This window comes from Anser anser (genome assembly GCF_964211835.1).
Source record: "Anser anser genome assembly, chromosome: 4".
NCBI lineage: Eukaryota > Metazoa > Chordata > Aves > Anseriformes > Anatidae > Anser > Anser anser.
Window position 1 is genome coordinate 13,804,354 of NC_139724.1, and position 15,671 is coordinate 13,820,024.

At 43.1% G+C, this 15,671-nt stretch overlaps 1 long non-coding RNA gene across 5 annotated transcripts in view; it reads left to right on the forward strand.

Annotated features, from left to right (window-relative positions):
* LOC310899496 overlaps nucleotides 1-9,406 on the forward strand; it is a 28,614-nt gene extending 19,208 nt beyond the window's left edge. For 3 of the 5 annotated variants that reach the window (XR_014584343.1, XR_014584345.1, XR_014584346.1), the window contains one exon: nucleotides 800-6,079. This is a non-coding gene — a long non-coding RNA (uncharacterized lncRNA). Of the gene's footprint in view, nucleotides 1-799; nucleotides 6,080-6,104; nucleotides 6,192-9,122 lie in introns of those variants that run through there. The other 2 variants (XR_014584342.1, XR_014584344.1) reach the window with 2 other exon arrangements.
* Nucleotides 9,407-15,671: the final 6,265 nt, after the last annotated feature.

Genomic DNA, 15,671 nt, shown 5'->3' on the forward strand with positions numbered 1-15,671 from the left:
AGACAAAACTGACACAATGCTGGACATCTTCCTGAGCTTAATAAATTCCTTTAAAAGAAGGAAGCCTGAAATATACATGCAGTGGAATAAACCACTGCAGGAAATGCTCTTCAGTCTGAATTTAAAACATGGCCTGGAAGAAAGGCTTTCATTTTATTGCTGGCAAAATATCTGGAATGACTTTAAAGTGCATTTTATCTGGTCTTTCTATAATATAAACTTTTAATTAGCCATAATCAACTTAAGTGGGGAGAAGTGTGTCCGAGCACCAACATGAAAAATGAGAGCTGCATCCCTAACCTATGCCAGCCTTAGGGAGGAGTTGACAGAGGCTGGTGAAAGTAGGTTTTGTAACATGAAATCGGGTGATTAGTAATTAACGTAGCTAATAAAATAAACCCCGAAATTGGTGCTTTATTGTGTTATAAGCACTTGCCACAATGCAAAATGGATGCTGAACTAACGCTGATTGCACTTTACTACTGGCGTGTGAGCCCAAGCTGCCAGAGGAAAGACTGCGTTTGGCTTCAGGAGTTCTAGGACCTGGCCAAAATAGCTGGAGCCATCTCCCCTAATGTTAGCCATCAACAGCAGGCAAGCTCCTGGGTATCCAGGCTCCCTCCACAGTTAATGTGAAGTGCAAGGCACCCCCACAGACTAGTTGGTGTACAGCCCAATCTACCCAGTTGTATGTAAATGGAGGCACAACTTGGATTTGGAAATAGATGGCTTTGTTTGGGTGGTAATACATGGAGCATGACTGGCCCATTCAGGTTGCTAACTCATTTTGCCCTTGCAGCAGGAATAAGAGAAGATCCATCCATAGCAGAGTTAGCAGTACAATGGACACATTGCTTTTGATCCAAGTTCTGAGAGAAAATGTTCGAAGCGTCATGAGAATACATCCTTGTTTTATTCGTGCAGAGATGTGGCTCATCAAAATCTGCTTCAGAAGGCAAGGATCCTGGTGAGATATACAGTAGCCTAAGCCACATGCTATTATACATATGTGAGATTGTAGTTAAAACAGATTATGGAGGAAAATGAGCCGTACTTTCATTTGCAGTTCTTGTTAACTTTGCAAAGAGAAAATGGAAGGCCTGCACGATGCACTGCACAATCAGGCGAAGAAGGACAACGAGTGGTATCAGATCTGAAGGCACTTTCCCACCATCACAGAGCAACCCACTGCAGAGCTGCAGGGAGAATTCAGCAGGGGCAGAGCAGGGGGAAAGCAACCGGAAGAAAACTCAGCGTGAAAATCTGCACCACCCCCTGCCCCTTTTTCTTTTTAAACCTGTAGCTACTTGGCATAGTACTAGGAGCTTTTTCCGAAGGATTGTTGTTATAAATAGTGCTCTGTGTTACAGCCTTCGCATATGACAGCGTGTGTCTGCAGACAGTAAAGTGTGTCTCTGCTTATCGCCTCCCTTTCCTACCTTGGTTCATCACCTTAATTTGCAACTGCTACCTGAGAGCTGACAGCTTCCAATTACAGTCACATTTGCAATGCCAATAGAAAACATCAGGGCCCGGTTTTCAAGGATTTGATCTATTCTTTTCTGAACAAGTTTTCTCCTACAATCCACTCAACAGCTTGTTTTTGAGATTGTGATCTTTTTCACAGATGTGGTTTGAACTACTAAATAATATAGTTTAGTGTAGCCTGTGTGGAACCAATGCAATCCACATTAAAAGGGTTACATACGGTTTCTGGAGATCTCAGCTGTTACTCTGAATGCCCTATGCATTAAAATAAAACAAGATTTTGGAACTGGAGTATTTCCACTCCAAAAAGGGCAAATGGGAATTAGTCCATGGGTATGAATGGGAGTCATTGAGTAAACAATTAAATGTAACTATGGGAAAATATCTCCAGCTGAAGTCTTGCTTCTTGCACATGCTTTTTCCCTATTAGCAACCAGATGGTTGAAGAAGGGACCTCAGTTTACACCCTTGGATCAGAGGTCATGACCCATTACTTCGTATTACTTCACAGGATTAAATAGAATTTCTTTGTGGACTTAAATAGGGACAAGTCACAAGTGTATGTCTTTCTGCTCTGTTGGGATTTGAATGCAAATAGATCCCACTTTTTAATCTCACAATCACTTTCAAAATGCAGTATAAAGAGTAATTCTGTCCCTGCTTTCAAAGAAATTAATATTTTTTTTGTGGTATAAGAGGCTGAGAAGAAAGCAGGAAGGGACTGGTGGGGCTATGTGGTCTAGCAGTCACCTACCCCCAGCAGCTCTCTTTTGTAGCTGTAGTTAATAGTTAGATTAAAACTCGTTTGGCTTCTTGTTCTGCTAATCATCATAGGGAATTGCTCCTAGCCCTGAGGATACATCCTGCTGGAAGTGGTGAGTACAGTAGCACTTCTCCAGCCCTGTAAGCACAGTGCAGCCAGATCAAATGAGGTGATCCAGGTGGCAGTCACACTGTAGCTGCTAGATGGATTTTGGCATGGGCAGGACTACGTAAGCATGCCGTAGCCCCGTTGCCCAAGTTCAGTATCAATACCCCTGAAGTTTTACGGTCAGGTACTGGAAAGTACACAAGAAACTGATTTTCAATATGCAGGAAAGAATAGCTGCATCTTTTTGTCTCCATGGTGGCTAAGCAGTGAGACAAGTGGAGATGCCTTCCTTGGGGTACTGGATCTCTGAGGTAGAAGAGAAGGCTCTGCAGAGGGTGGCACCAGCTCCTTTGTGTTGCTTTTGAGATGAATATTTTCCTCCACAGTGAGGCTGGGGCTGTCACAAGATGCACTGCACAGGTATTTGCTGTTTCCCATCTAAATGTCATGCAGCACAGATAAATAACAAGCAGAGACACCTGTGCCTGCACTTCAGCTGATCACTCCTAATTATGTGACACATTTAGGTGGGCCAAAACATACTAAAACAACCACTTAAAAAGGAAACTGGTTAGACTTGTGTGACTGACTTGCTGATAAAATTGCCGTGCACTCGATACATTGTGGAAGATCCTGGGGCACCAGTTGGATTTAAGCCTGATCCTCTTTTCCCTTGCACTGATGCAAGTTAGGAATGACCCCCTTCAGTCAGTGCCCATGTATAGCCACACACATGGAGGCAGGGAGGAGGTAACGCATTAGAGGTGGGTATGAAGCCAAATTGTGTGTGAAGAGGCCAGTAGTTACGTTGAGTTTGCTTGTTGCTGTTGCACAGCATCACAGGCTGCAGAAAGCTCAGGATGAGGAGCGTACATCTTGGGCACTGCTGCCCCATTCACATGTCTGACTATCTACACACTGCTGTTGGGCTGTGAAGGATGAAGGGCATGGAAAGAACAAAGAATACTTTAAGCAAAATGCCTTAAAAAAAATATTGCTGTGTTACCTGGCAGGATGAAGTACTGTGTCTTCCTTTACAAGCCATGGAGACAAGATAAAAATAAACTATGAATGCAGCCCTCTGAAATTGTTGGAAGCCGCAAAATGCAAACAAACATGCAGAACTAGGAGAAATAAAATATCACAAATGTATGAAAGAATGGTTTACTAAAGCACCTTTGTTCTTGCCCGCACACAATGAATTGCTGTCCTTTCTCAGAGAAGCAGCAAGGAAGTAGGAGCACAAGAGAGACCGTTACAGAAACTGCGGGAGGGGAGAGAGAAAGGGACACCAATTTTGCAGAAGGGATTTATCACACTTCCTAGCAATTTAGGGGCGAAGGAACTCTGTGAGGGTTTCAGTATGCACTATTGTCATAATTTCTGCATGTGCTTTTACCCATGCTGCTGAGCATCCGGTTGTGCCAACATGTTTCGCACCGCCTTACAGCCCTTTATGAATCATGCCCGCACTGCACAGGGTTTGTTTTGAAGAGCTATGCTATCTAATGAGAACTTTGCCCATCTTCAGCATGGTGCGATTACTTGTGGGAAAAGAAGCAGTTATGTATGAAATGGATGAATGACATAAGCAACTTCTTTTTAACGGGCTCTTTTGGCTCTTCTTCCCTTGATACTTTGCATCATCCTGTGCCTGCTTTCCTCACTCATTCCATTGTAAAAGGGTTGATCTCAAAAGAGCAAATACCACTTTGAAAGTTTTTTTTTGAAATCATTAGTGACTGACAGGGAGACAACTTAATAGTGGGAGATGAAACTGGGACACTGGAGATAAGAAATTAATAGGGGAGTTAGTCACATACACAAAACAGCACTGAGATAGGCAGATGTAAAACAGCTCTTTGATATCCTGGATGGCTTTCTGGAATGTCTGTAATGAACAAAGCCTTTTCTGAACATCGTCAAGAATAGCTCTGTGACCAAAGTCTACCGATGACTGTCACAAATGTAGGTTGCTGTTGGCTCCCAGGCTATATATATGAACTAGCTGGCTGTAGCTGGATAGAAAAGGTGCTTATATTCATGTCACTGAATTATAGAGAACTCCAGTACATTGAAGCCCACAAGATCAGTGCTAGAGGAAGATAAAGGACATAAAAAGTACAATTATTTCACAGCAGAACTCCAGTGTAGTCACCCTGCTATCTTCTCTTGAAAATACTGTTGGCAAGGAACTTTTAGATGTGGTCTTTGAGGTCAGTGGCATCATCGGTTTCATTAAAAGGGGCTGCAAGTACAACATGGGTGTGTGTATTTTAAGCACAGTGTTACATGTTTGAAACAAGAGCTTCAAGGAAGCAAAGTATCTGCTGAACTTGAAGGAGAGATAGAGGACTTCTGAATCACTTGTGTTTGCACAGAGGAAAAGTCTGTCACATCCCTGATATGCCAGAGTTTTGTTGTGTTTTTCTTTCTTGTCCATTTAGAGATGGTTTGAGCTATTCCAGGATGTCCCAGGCTTTCCATGGGGAAGTCCATTGCTCAGACCATTGCTCTGGGAGTTCTAAATCATGGGTTAAAACACAGCAGTGTGCTCTTCATAGGCTCGTTGCTGTAAGTGGCAGGTGGAAAAGGGGAGTTGCTGGCTCTGGGCTGAAGGACCCATGAAACAGCTCTTAGGACACAAAGTGCAAGTCAGCTCCAAGCTCACAAGTTGCAAAAAAAAAAAAAGTAATAAAAAAATAGGGGGAAGGTAGGCCTTTGAATCTGTAAATTAGAAGTGAAGCACAGCAGGAGGAATTGCTGCCTAAAAGCAGATGACTCTTTAATGGCCATATTCACCCAGTTATTTAGATGCCTAACTCTATTAATTTAAAAGGACTTGGCTTGCTGTTTTATTTCTTTTTTAAATTATTATTTATTATATTAATTTGTCACCTGTGCAAAGAGGGAATAATACCTCTCCATTGCTTCACAGAGGTGGGAGGCTCAGGTAGAGTGCTGAGAAAAGGACAGAGCAAGTGTATTGCATATCAACAAGTGGGTGAGCTGTCATGCTGATTTTAGGGCAGAAGTTTAAGGATCTAGTCCATGTGCAAGATGAAGAAAACAATTTAGATTGAGTTACTACCTGTTCATCTGCTGTTTGTGGCTCAAACCAGAATTGGATGTATATGCTCAAATATAAGGTAGTTGCTGTTAATTTTTTCATACTTTAGAGGTTATAATTTCTCATATGGTTTATCTTCATACAGCTGACCTTACTACCTCTATGCCATAATATGTCATGGTTTATTGGTATCCTCACAATTTAACTCATTAAAATGCATATTGCCACTGTTTTCCATCTATCTCTGACAGACAAGCCAAACACAAAATCAATCCAGACTCACCCCATGTGTGTCTCTGAAGTCTTTCTCTAGGTGCCGTCACTAAGTTAATGACAAAAGCCACCTGGTTTTCCTTCGCTTCACTCAGGGCCATACAAAGAAAAAGATACTGGCAGAGAACTTCAACCATCACAAGTGCTACTTTAGCAATTTTAGTTGCTTTCAGTAACCTTTGATTAGTCTTCCCTTTTGCTGAGATCAGTAGCTCACCTATTTCTTTGCACTGCAGCTAGCCTTAGACTTTGGAATACCCTTGAGAGAGCAAGGCCAAGCTGGTGTTTAGTACTGTTAACCCAGGAGCTAGTGTAGAATGATGTGTAGGAACCTTCCTACATTGCAATATACTTTTTTTTTTAAATTATTATTATTGTTATTTTTTGTGTGTGCTTTCGCAGGCTTGGTGTTTTTCTGCCTTCTTTCAAAGCATCAGGTGCTGTTTTTGTTAAAGGAAGGCTACTGGCATCGTCGGACTTTTGAATCAGGTATGACAAATTCCGCGTGTTGTAAAAGCAAATTGCATTGGGGTAAGGAACAATATTGTATTTGCTATTCCAGGCTTCACATTTTTTCCCGCCCCCTGGTTTTACTTTATTGATGCCTGCACAGCTGCTCTTGATGCCTGCCCCTGTAGAAGAATTATTCTGTATCTCATCTGAGCTTTGCGATGCTAAGGAATAATTTGGAGGCTAACCTGGAAGCTTTCAGCATCACTTATGCCTTTACTTCTGAAATACAGCTGCCTGTGAATGGTCATGTGTGTGGATTTTTTTTTTTTTTACTGCTAATTGGAAAAGAATCTCTTGTGGTTGTTAATTAACACTGCTCCAGATTTACCATGATATGAGCAGCATAGCCTGAGGATGATTTTAACCCCTTGCTCTTCTGGAAGCATTTTAAATTACTTAGTCTTGTTCAAGTGTGTAGGGTGACTTGTTGGCTGGGCTTTTCAAAGGACAGGCCCGTTGGTGGGGGCTGCTGCCCCAGTGCCACTGAAATCCAACAGGATTTTGGTATCGCTCATCCCTGGGGTCAGACTCTGATTATTGCAGTAATGGGTAGCAATTACCAGGCTTGCAGTAAGTTGCAGAGGTCTATCATCTGAGAGTCTTGATTGCCCAGAGCAAGAATGAATTGCATTTTTTGACCCATTAGTGATCTCCAATTTTATGCGGAGTATTGCTGCTTAATTCACTTATTGAGGTTAATATTGGAAAGCTTCGCTTACTCTGAATACTTTTCCTTGTAACATTTGCAATTAACAACAGAGCAGTAGAGAGAAATGAAAGATCAATAAATCCTCTCTTATCTTTTAATATCCACCTTGTCAGGTGAAATTCTTTTCCCTGAAAGGGCCACAGTGTTGGGTTCGTTCTGATGATGGATTTTTGAGGCTGCCTGGCAACTTTCCATCACTTGTATGTCAGATTTGATCACTAATTCCAACCTAAGCAAAGGTTAATGGAGGACTGTTATGTGTGTAATCATGCCTCATTGAGAAAAGGGGTCAAATACGTTTATAGGGATGAATCTCTATTGATTGTTAGGAGTATCTAAAATAATTGGACTCAGACAATCAGATTATACAGTTATGATTATGAGATATGGTTATGTGGGGCAATTTACATACTCAACACATGGATTGCATCTGATCCAGGTCCCTTTTGGTTTCAGTATGCTGAATTTTTGCTCATGTTCTTGTCAAAGTTGAGAGTAATTAGAACAAGTTTTAGGCACTGGTACATAAAATTACATAAAAATTCATACAGTAGTATGCAATTCCCAGTGAATGTATGGAGAAATGTGTTTTCCCTTGTGAGGGTGTGAATAAACTGAGTGTAACATCCTGAAGAGGATGAGGTCAGACTGTGTCACAGTGAGAATTAAGATGTTCCTCTTACCTGAGATACCCGAAATGCGTGAGTCATTCTTCTGTCCTCATAACTGTTTGCTGGAGAGAGGTGGGAAACAAAACAGATAAATAAAAATAAATATGCAGAAACAGCTTACCACTTGGAAAGCAGAGACCTAGGCTTTTATTCACCAGAGTTAACCTTTGGAAACTTACACCCTTTACAGGGATCCCTACATATTGCTTCATTCATTTAGCTTTGGGGTCCTCCCAGCCAGGAGGTTGCTTTTACAGTGCAGGAAGGGACATAAAATATATCTCTCCAAACTGTTGACATCAAAGAATAAAAATGCAGAGAACCCAAAATGAGTTATTTTTGAAATTTTGTCATTCTTGCCCTGTTATCCTGATTCCCTGTGGACCAGCTCACTGTTTCAAACAGTAGCAGTTTGCAGCATCGAATCCAGGTTTAAAATGTGTTGTGCTGCAGGGATGTATTCAGAGCTGACGTCCTGGGGCAGCAAACAAAATACTCTTGCTCTGCCTTAACAAACAACCCAGAAATTCATCTTGCCATGACTTTCAAGCAAGCAGCCAAATTGTATGTTAACAAATCTGTTTCTGTTTAAATTGTTCTTCAGAATACTGACTTCCCCCTACTTTGGAGGTTATACTGTGAGAAACACATTTGTACACTCCTGCTAAGCTGCAGGCATTACCATTTCTTACCAAGTGAATGCATGTGCCATAACTCAAGACATCATCAGCTGGAAAATCTGTTCTGTTAGTTAAAACAAGGGGGGAAAATATATTTTGAAATATTTTAGCAAAATGCTTTAAGACAAATCAGCAGTCTAGTGATTTTTTGTCCTGTATGTCTTGAATATTGTAAGAATGGTCCTGCTGGGACAGACGTTGGGTCCATGTGGCCCAGTATCCCATTTTCAAACAAGATGAGGTAAGAGGAAGAAGAACAAGGCTTGCATACAGTAATATCTCCCAGCAAGTACACTCACAAATAAGACCAAAAGCCAGAAGTTTTGTCAAGATCTTGTGGTTTAATAGCCTTAACTTTATCGTAGTCAATACCACATGACAAAAGCTGAGTTGCTGTACACTTGTTTTCCAAGGAGCTTCCATTACCACATGAAGTTTTTTAAAAAAATGTTGAAAAACTCACAAAGCTGGCTGAGAGCCAGACTCCAAGTTCATAGCTATCAAAAGAAAGACAGCATGAAGCAATGTGAGCTTTGGGGTCAGGGAAGGGGAAAACAAGTTTCACGTTGTATTTTTTAATTGGCATTACCGTCATCAGTCCTGCTGGTGCAATTTGGAGGTGAATAGCTCACTTATTCCTGTCATCCAAGCACTTTTTTCAAAATCCAGACTTGCAGACTTAATTGTAACATGCCATCCTCTCGAATGCACAGTGCATCAAAGGGTACTGGGGCAACCGCAGACCGTGAGCACTGGGAGTTGGATGTTCTGCTTCAGCAAACGGTAGTGAAAAGGTTAAGGCTGTTGACATTTAAATGTTATTAATTACATCTTAAAAACCTCGCAGACCATTTTCCTTAGGTGAGAGCTTGGATGCTGTAACAATTAGGATATCCACCGGGAGATCTCGGCGATGTTTGGGCTTCCCCCGTGCACCAATTACCACTAGCCTTGGGCACACGCTTTAAGACTACTGTAAAAGCTACCACTGGGTAAGGAAAATCACACTGTTGAAACCTTCCTTCTCTCTCCCTTTTTTGGTTTGCAAAATGTTTTACTAACATTTGCAAATTACCTTATTCATCCAGTAAAGGTTTACATACTGGTTGTACAGATGGGCGAATAAAGGGGAGGGAGGGAGGGAGGGATGGACTCTTGCCATCCACTTGCAGATCCACTTTACACCATTTCAGCCCTACTGACCAAGTGCTATTGGAAAGGGCTAAAAGCCCTCACTGGTTGTTTCTCAGCAGCTTTTCTTGTACAATATCTCAAGTGTTTGTGTGAGAAGCAATTGAGGTCGCACCTACACTGGCAATTAGAAATTGATTTTCAAACTGTCTGTGAGCAGGGGCTTGCCAACACTCTTTAATGCAACCTCCTCCCGTGCTACTGAGCTCCTGGATGGCTTGTTCATCTTTGTGCTCCCACAACCTGCAACCTCTTTGGAGCTAACAATGGAGAGGGCTTAAGGGTTATAGGCTCAGGCCCACAGAGTCAGCTGGCAGGCCTCTTGCTACATGCTTTCCTCCCTGCATTGTCTGTGCATAAAGATAAACCTAAGGAAGAATGTGTGTTGAGCACAGACTGTTTCCTTCAAGACCCCTGGAAGAGGTTCTAGGGCTGCACTAAAGGAAAAACAAACAAAAAACCTTGCACAGTGCAACTAGCTTTGTAGAGAGCATGCATGCATGCAGGGGCATGGGCTGTGACATTACGGCTTGCTCCAGCCTCACGAAGGTACTTCTAGCAAGCATCCATGGCTTGGGTTCATGAGTCAGTGTGTATTTTTTAATTAAATACTACTCTTTTGCTCCTTTCAATGAATGGCTCAGCAAGGAAGGGTAAGATTCTATTCAACTGAACGAGTACTGTGAGACTTATTGTGCTCCTTCGTATTGAGGGGTTACTGATTTACAAGGTATACCAGATCACGCCATGGTTATTTGCTTTATTACTTCAGAGCTGGTTAAAGATATCTTCTTCAGAAGCTAGTGTTCCTGGGAAAAGCTGCTTTTGCTTGAGGACGATATCAACAGAAGCTATTCTTTCACAGATGTAGGGGAGTTTTAAGGAAAATAATACAGAAAGCTGATGAGGGGAGGGCGGGGAGAAGCTCATGATTTGTGGAAGAAGAAATCTCTCATTTCCCTCTGAAATAATGGTGGTTTTAAAAAGAAAACTTGTTCTGGTAGTTATCCCACTAGAAGGCCTCAGCTCTTCTACAACACACACGAAGCTTTCTCATGGGCATGCACTACCCTACATCCCTTGTGCCAGCACTCAGAGCACCAGGTGGAGGGCAGGACTACTGTCTGTTAAGTGCTGTTCAAAGACAGAATAAAAGGATAGTCTCTGCCACAGTGAGTTTAGACTCCCTGCTCTTACTCTTAACCTTGGTTGGTATTTTGAGTCCTGAGGCAGATTTCATGACATGGGTGCTGCTGAGTTGCTGCTGTTAAGAGATTTCTGAAGTGAGCAGGCTTTTATTCACAATGCTGTATTAATTGCTAATACATTTTGCTTTCCGGTTGCAGCATGTCAGTAATCTGCTGCTTACAAATACCTACTCCCTAGGGGGAAAATAAATCGTATGTATTTTTTGGAACCAATGCTGATTCAATACTTAGGAAATGCATTTGGTAACAATATTGGCTGTAATCCTCCTGAGAGAAATTAATTATAAACATGTAGCAAGGTAATCACAAAGCTGTTCTTGCTGTGACATTGAGCAAAGAATACCAAAGTGAACAGAAGGGTGGATTGAATTAAAAAACAAAGCAAGCCGTATTTCCAGAGGTCATTTGGTACATAATACTATGCTCAAGATCCCTTGGTGTGGGGAGAAAGGAGAGTTTCCTTGGACAAAATAAGGAATTATAACAGGACGTTCCCTCCAGAACTGCTGATGCGCTGGGCCAAAAAGAAAGACCATTTCTGATAATGTGGTGGATGCTGCTCGTGATCCAGGCTGTGTGAGAGGGGTATGTATATGCATGCCTGAGTGCATGTGCTTGCCTGTGGGAGGAAAACATTTGCCTAGGTTATGAGGGAGAGCAAAACACCCCAAGGGTTAAAATAACATCATGATCAACAATAAGCTATTATTGCAGTGCCCTATTGTACAGCTACCTGCTTGCTCTCGTCTTTCTATTCATCCCTGGTACCTCACAGATACCCATCTGCTCCTATCATCTTCTAAGCACCTTTTCTCTCCTCTCTTCAAGCTTTTCTTCCCAGGTATCTGCAGGATTTTGTTTTGCCTTCACTTTGACCTTCCTCACTTAACATCTCCCAATACTTTAACACAAATTTTTCCACCAATAAGCCGCAAATGAATGTGATTTTTGTTGCAGCAACTTCATAGGACAACAAAGAAAAAATATTTTCTGCTTTTATCTCTTTTCCTGTTGCTTTTTGCTTCTTTTTGTTTGCTGCTTTTTGGTTTGTTTGTGATTTTTTTTTTCCCTGTATGTATGATGGCTTTTTTTTTTTTTTTTTTTAAGCAGTTGGATCTGTTCAAAGGTCTGGATTATTAGATGTTAGTCCATATATACTGAATTAATGGGCTAAGCATAAGGTAGGTGATTAAAATTACAGCCATACTACTATGTAAATATATATAAAAGTATATATTGCAAATGGCTCCTAAATGTTCACCTTCAGGTAGTTACTGCAAGAGATATAAGCTGCTTTCTGCAACATTTAAGCCCTTTCTTAAAGCTTCCAACTCTTTTTATTGGGGACCAGGTTGTTTTTATACATGTCTAGTTATTTTTGCCCTCTGTCTTCATACAACTCTTCTTTTGCTTTTCTTTTCCATTTCACCTCTGGGCAATAGCATCTACTTTAAAATACCTTTTGTTAGCTTTGAAGCATGTAGGAGAAAGGAAAACAGTTCAAAGAGAAGCAGAGAATACTGAAATCAAGATACGGCTGCTGTCTTTCTAGCAATGACAACATTGCCATTTTTCCCTTTCTTTTTAGGAGATTAAAGCTGAAAACACTGATGATGCTAAGACTTATGCATGTTTAGTTTTCCTAAGTATTCACATCAATGTAATTTGAATCATTCCCATTCAGCATATCCTTGTTGCTTTCAAATAGATCATTGTCCTTTGGTAAAATTATCTCATCCTGTGTAGTTCATTCTTCCAGCTATCTGTATAGGAGGTCCCATTTTTCCTTTGAAATGCATTGCAGAATGAAAACTCAAGGTTGACATCCTTCAAGAACTGTAACTTGCTAAGGTTGAATGGCTGGCTTTTAATGAAATGACTTTCTTCATGTTTGAGGACGGTAATTTGGCAATATGTGCCTTCCCCGATGTCCAGAAAGTACCCAATGAACATGTTCCACAAGGCTAAAACCCCCTAGGTCTTTGTTTAAGGTATAAATGTAAAAAAATTGACACTGGTATTGCAAAACAGCCATCTTGATCTTCTAATGTGATGGAGTCAACAGATTGCCAGGTCTCCCTGAAGGCCTCACAGTTTTCTCTCTCCCACCGTATTTGGCATCATTTTTGGAGCCAACCTCTTCTCTCATTTAAAAAGGCCTGGATGCAAATAAATCCCCTACAACACTAAACCCTTTCTTTGCTTTTAGCTTCAAGTATTACCAATGGGCTGGAGCCCACCAGGTGGCTTGGTTTGGGTCTGGCCTGACCTGGTGGGCTGGCAGGCATCTGGTGTGCAAGGGGGGAGGTAGCACTGCAAAAGAGGGAACCAGAGTGCCAGGATGCTGGGTGGGTTCATTATTATTAGTTTTGTATCCCCACGAGCCTACTTCCCATGAATATTTGATAGAGCCCGAGAAGGTCACTACAGCTTGTTTACCCTCCATATGGCATTTTGGCATGTCCCTGCTCACTCTCTGTGTGCGTGTGATTTTCAGCCTTTAGCTGTGGTACTCAGCCAGATCCCCCCTTTTTCCATGCCTGGTTAATTCAGGAAAGGAAAAAAAAAAAGGGGGGGGGGGGAGAGACTTTTATATTACAGGTGAAAAGCTGTATGTACTGTGAACAAATCTGAGGGGGAAGCCTTCCTATACTCTGTGAATATGTGCATGAGTCACTAAGTAAACCAATTACAAAGGAACAGGTTTCTGAGAACCCTAGATGGCCTGTTCATGTTTCAGTGGGTTTTGCACATGAGTCCAGTTAGGTTGGCACCCTCCTCAAGGAGAAGCAAGTTTTTTCATCAGAGAGTCACTGGCCAGTACAGATTAAAGCGGTTGACTGGATGGAGCGAGTTAAGCTTGGGAAAAAAAAAAAAAAAAAAAAAAGTTTTGCAGGAATAATTGTATCTGTTCGTTTCTGGCTGGAAAACTCAGATGTGCTCAACTGTCACGTGACTCTGTCCCATACAAACCAAGCCTGGCATAGCTCTTACAACGCAAGCCACGAGGTGAAACTGTTCTCAGATGTGGTCTGTGGTTTACAAGGGCTGGTGGCTTTGGGAAATTGCAGCCTCCAGAAGTTACCACCCTCAGAGAGAAGTGGGCAGAAAGGACTATGTGCCTGCGCTGACCTTGCTTCAGCCCTGGGCCTCATGTAGTAGCTGACACCTCAGTAAGAATCATAGAATATCCCGAGTTGGAAGGGACCTACAAGGATCATCGAGTCCAACTCCACACATTGGCTCCGCACAGATCTACACACAAATTCAGACCTATGACTAAGAACACAGTCCAAATGCTTCTTAAACTCTGACAGGCTTGGTGCCGTGACTGCGTCCCTGGGGAGCCTGTTCCAGTGCGCGACAGCCCTCTCAGTGAAGAACCTCTTCCTGATATCCAGCCTGAACCTCCCCTGTCACAGCCTGACACCATTCCCTCGGGTCCTGTCACTGGTCACTAAAGAGAACAGATCGGCGCCTGCCCCTCCCCTCCCCCTCGTGAGGAAGCTGTAGGCCGCCACGAGGTCTCCCCTCAGTCTCCTCTTTCCAGGCTGAACAGGCCCAGTGACCTCAGTTGCTCCTCATACGTCTTCCCCTCTAGGCCCTTCACCATCTTTGCAGCCCTCCTCTGGACACTCTCCAACACTTTCACGTCCTTTTTGTACTGTGGTGCCCAGAACTGCACACAGTGCTCGAGGTGAGGCCGCACCAGTGCAGAGCAGAGCGGGACAATCCCTTCCCTCGACCGACTAGCAATGCCGTGCTTGGTGCACCCCAGGGTACGGTTGGCCCTCCTGGCTGCCAGGGCACACTGCTGGCTCATGTTCAGCTTGCTGTCAACCACAGCCCCCAGATCCCTCTCTGCGGGGCTGCTCTCCAGCGTCTCATCGCCCAGTCTGTACGTGTAGCCAGGGTTGCCCCATCCCAGGTGCAGGACCCGGCACTTGCTTTTGTTAAACTTCATGCGGTTGGTGATCGCCCAGCTCTCCAATCTGTCCAGATCTCTCTGCAAGGCCTTTCCACCCTCAACAGAGTCAACAACTCCTCCCAGTTTGGTATCATCAGCAAATTTGCTCACAACATCTTCTAGTCCTACATCCAAATCATTTATAAAAACGTTAAAGAGAACTGGCCCTAAAATGGAGCCTTGGGGGACCTCACTGCTGACCGTCTGCCAGCCTGGTGCAGCCCCATTTACCATAACCCTTTGAGCCCTACCCGTCAGCCAGTTATTCACACATCGTATGATGGTTTTGTCCAGCTGGATGCTGGACATTTGGTCCAGTGGGAAGTTGGTCCAGTTGGATCCTATGGGAAGCTGTGTCAAAAGCTTTACTGAAATCCAAAAAGATCACATCAGCTGTTTTCCCTTGATCGACTAGATGGGTGATCTTATCATAAAAGGAAATCAAATTTGTTTAACAAGACCCACCCCTCGTGAACCCCTGTTGGCTGGGACAAATGACACCAAAGAAGAGAGGAAAGTGGTTTTACTAGTTGTTGTTTATTTTTATTGTTCTTATTGTTGTTCTTGTTGCAATGTATTTATTTATTTATTATTTTTCTTAGGATAATTCTATCAGTTTGTTGCCCTGGCTTGGGAAGAACTGGTAACCAAGCATCTTGAAGGGCCTTTACGCTGCACTCCTGCGCTTCTTCCAGGCAGACCTGAAGACTTCTGCTTCCTCAGAGGAGCAGCTGTCTGTGTCACCGTTTTGAGGGATCTGCTGCTCTTCTCTGTGCACCGCCTTGCAGGGCGCGGCTTCGTCTTCAGGCACCTCTTGGGCAGCCTTCTCGTCCTCAGGCCGAGACACCCCATGCCCAGCGTGGCCTTCGGAAGGGTTCTCCTGTCGCCCCGGTGCAGCAGCCCAGAGGAAGCCGAGTGCGCTCTTGCCCACTGCTTGGGACTCCGTGCAGAAGAGGTGACACCTCTACAGGAGAGGTGGGGATGGGGGAAGGGACGGGGAGGGGGGGGGGGGCGGAAGAGGCCATCCTAC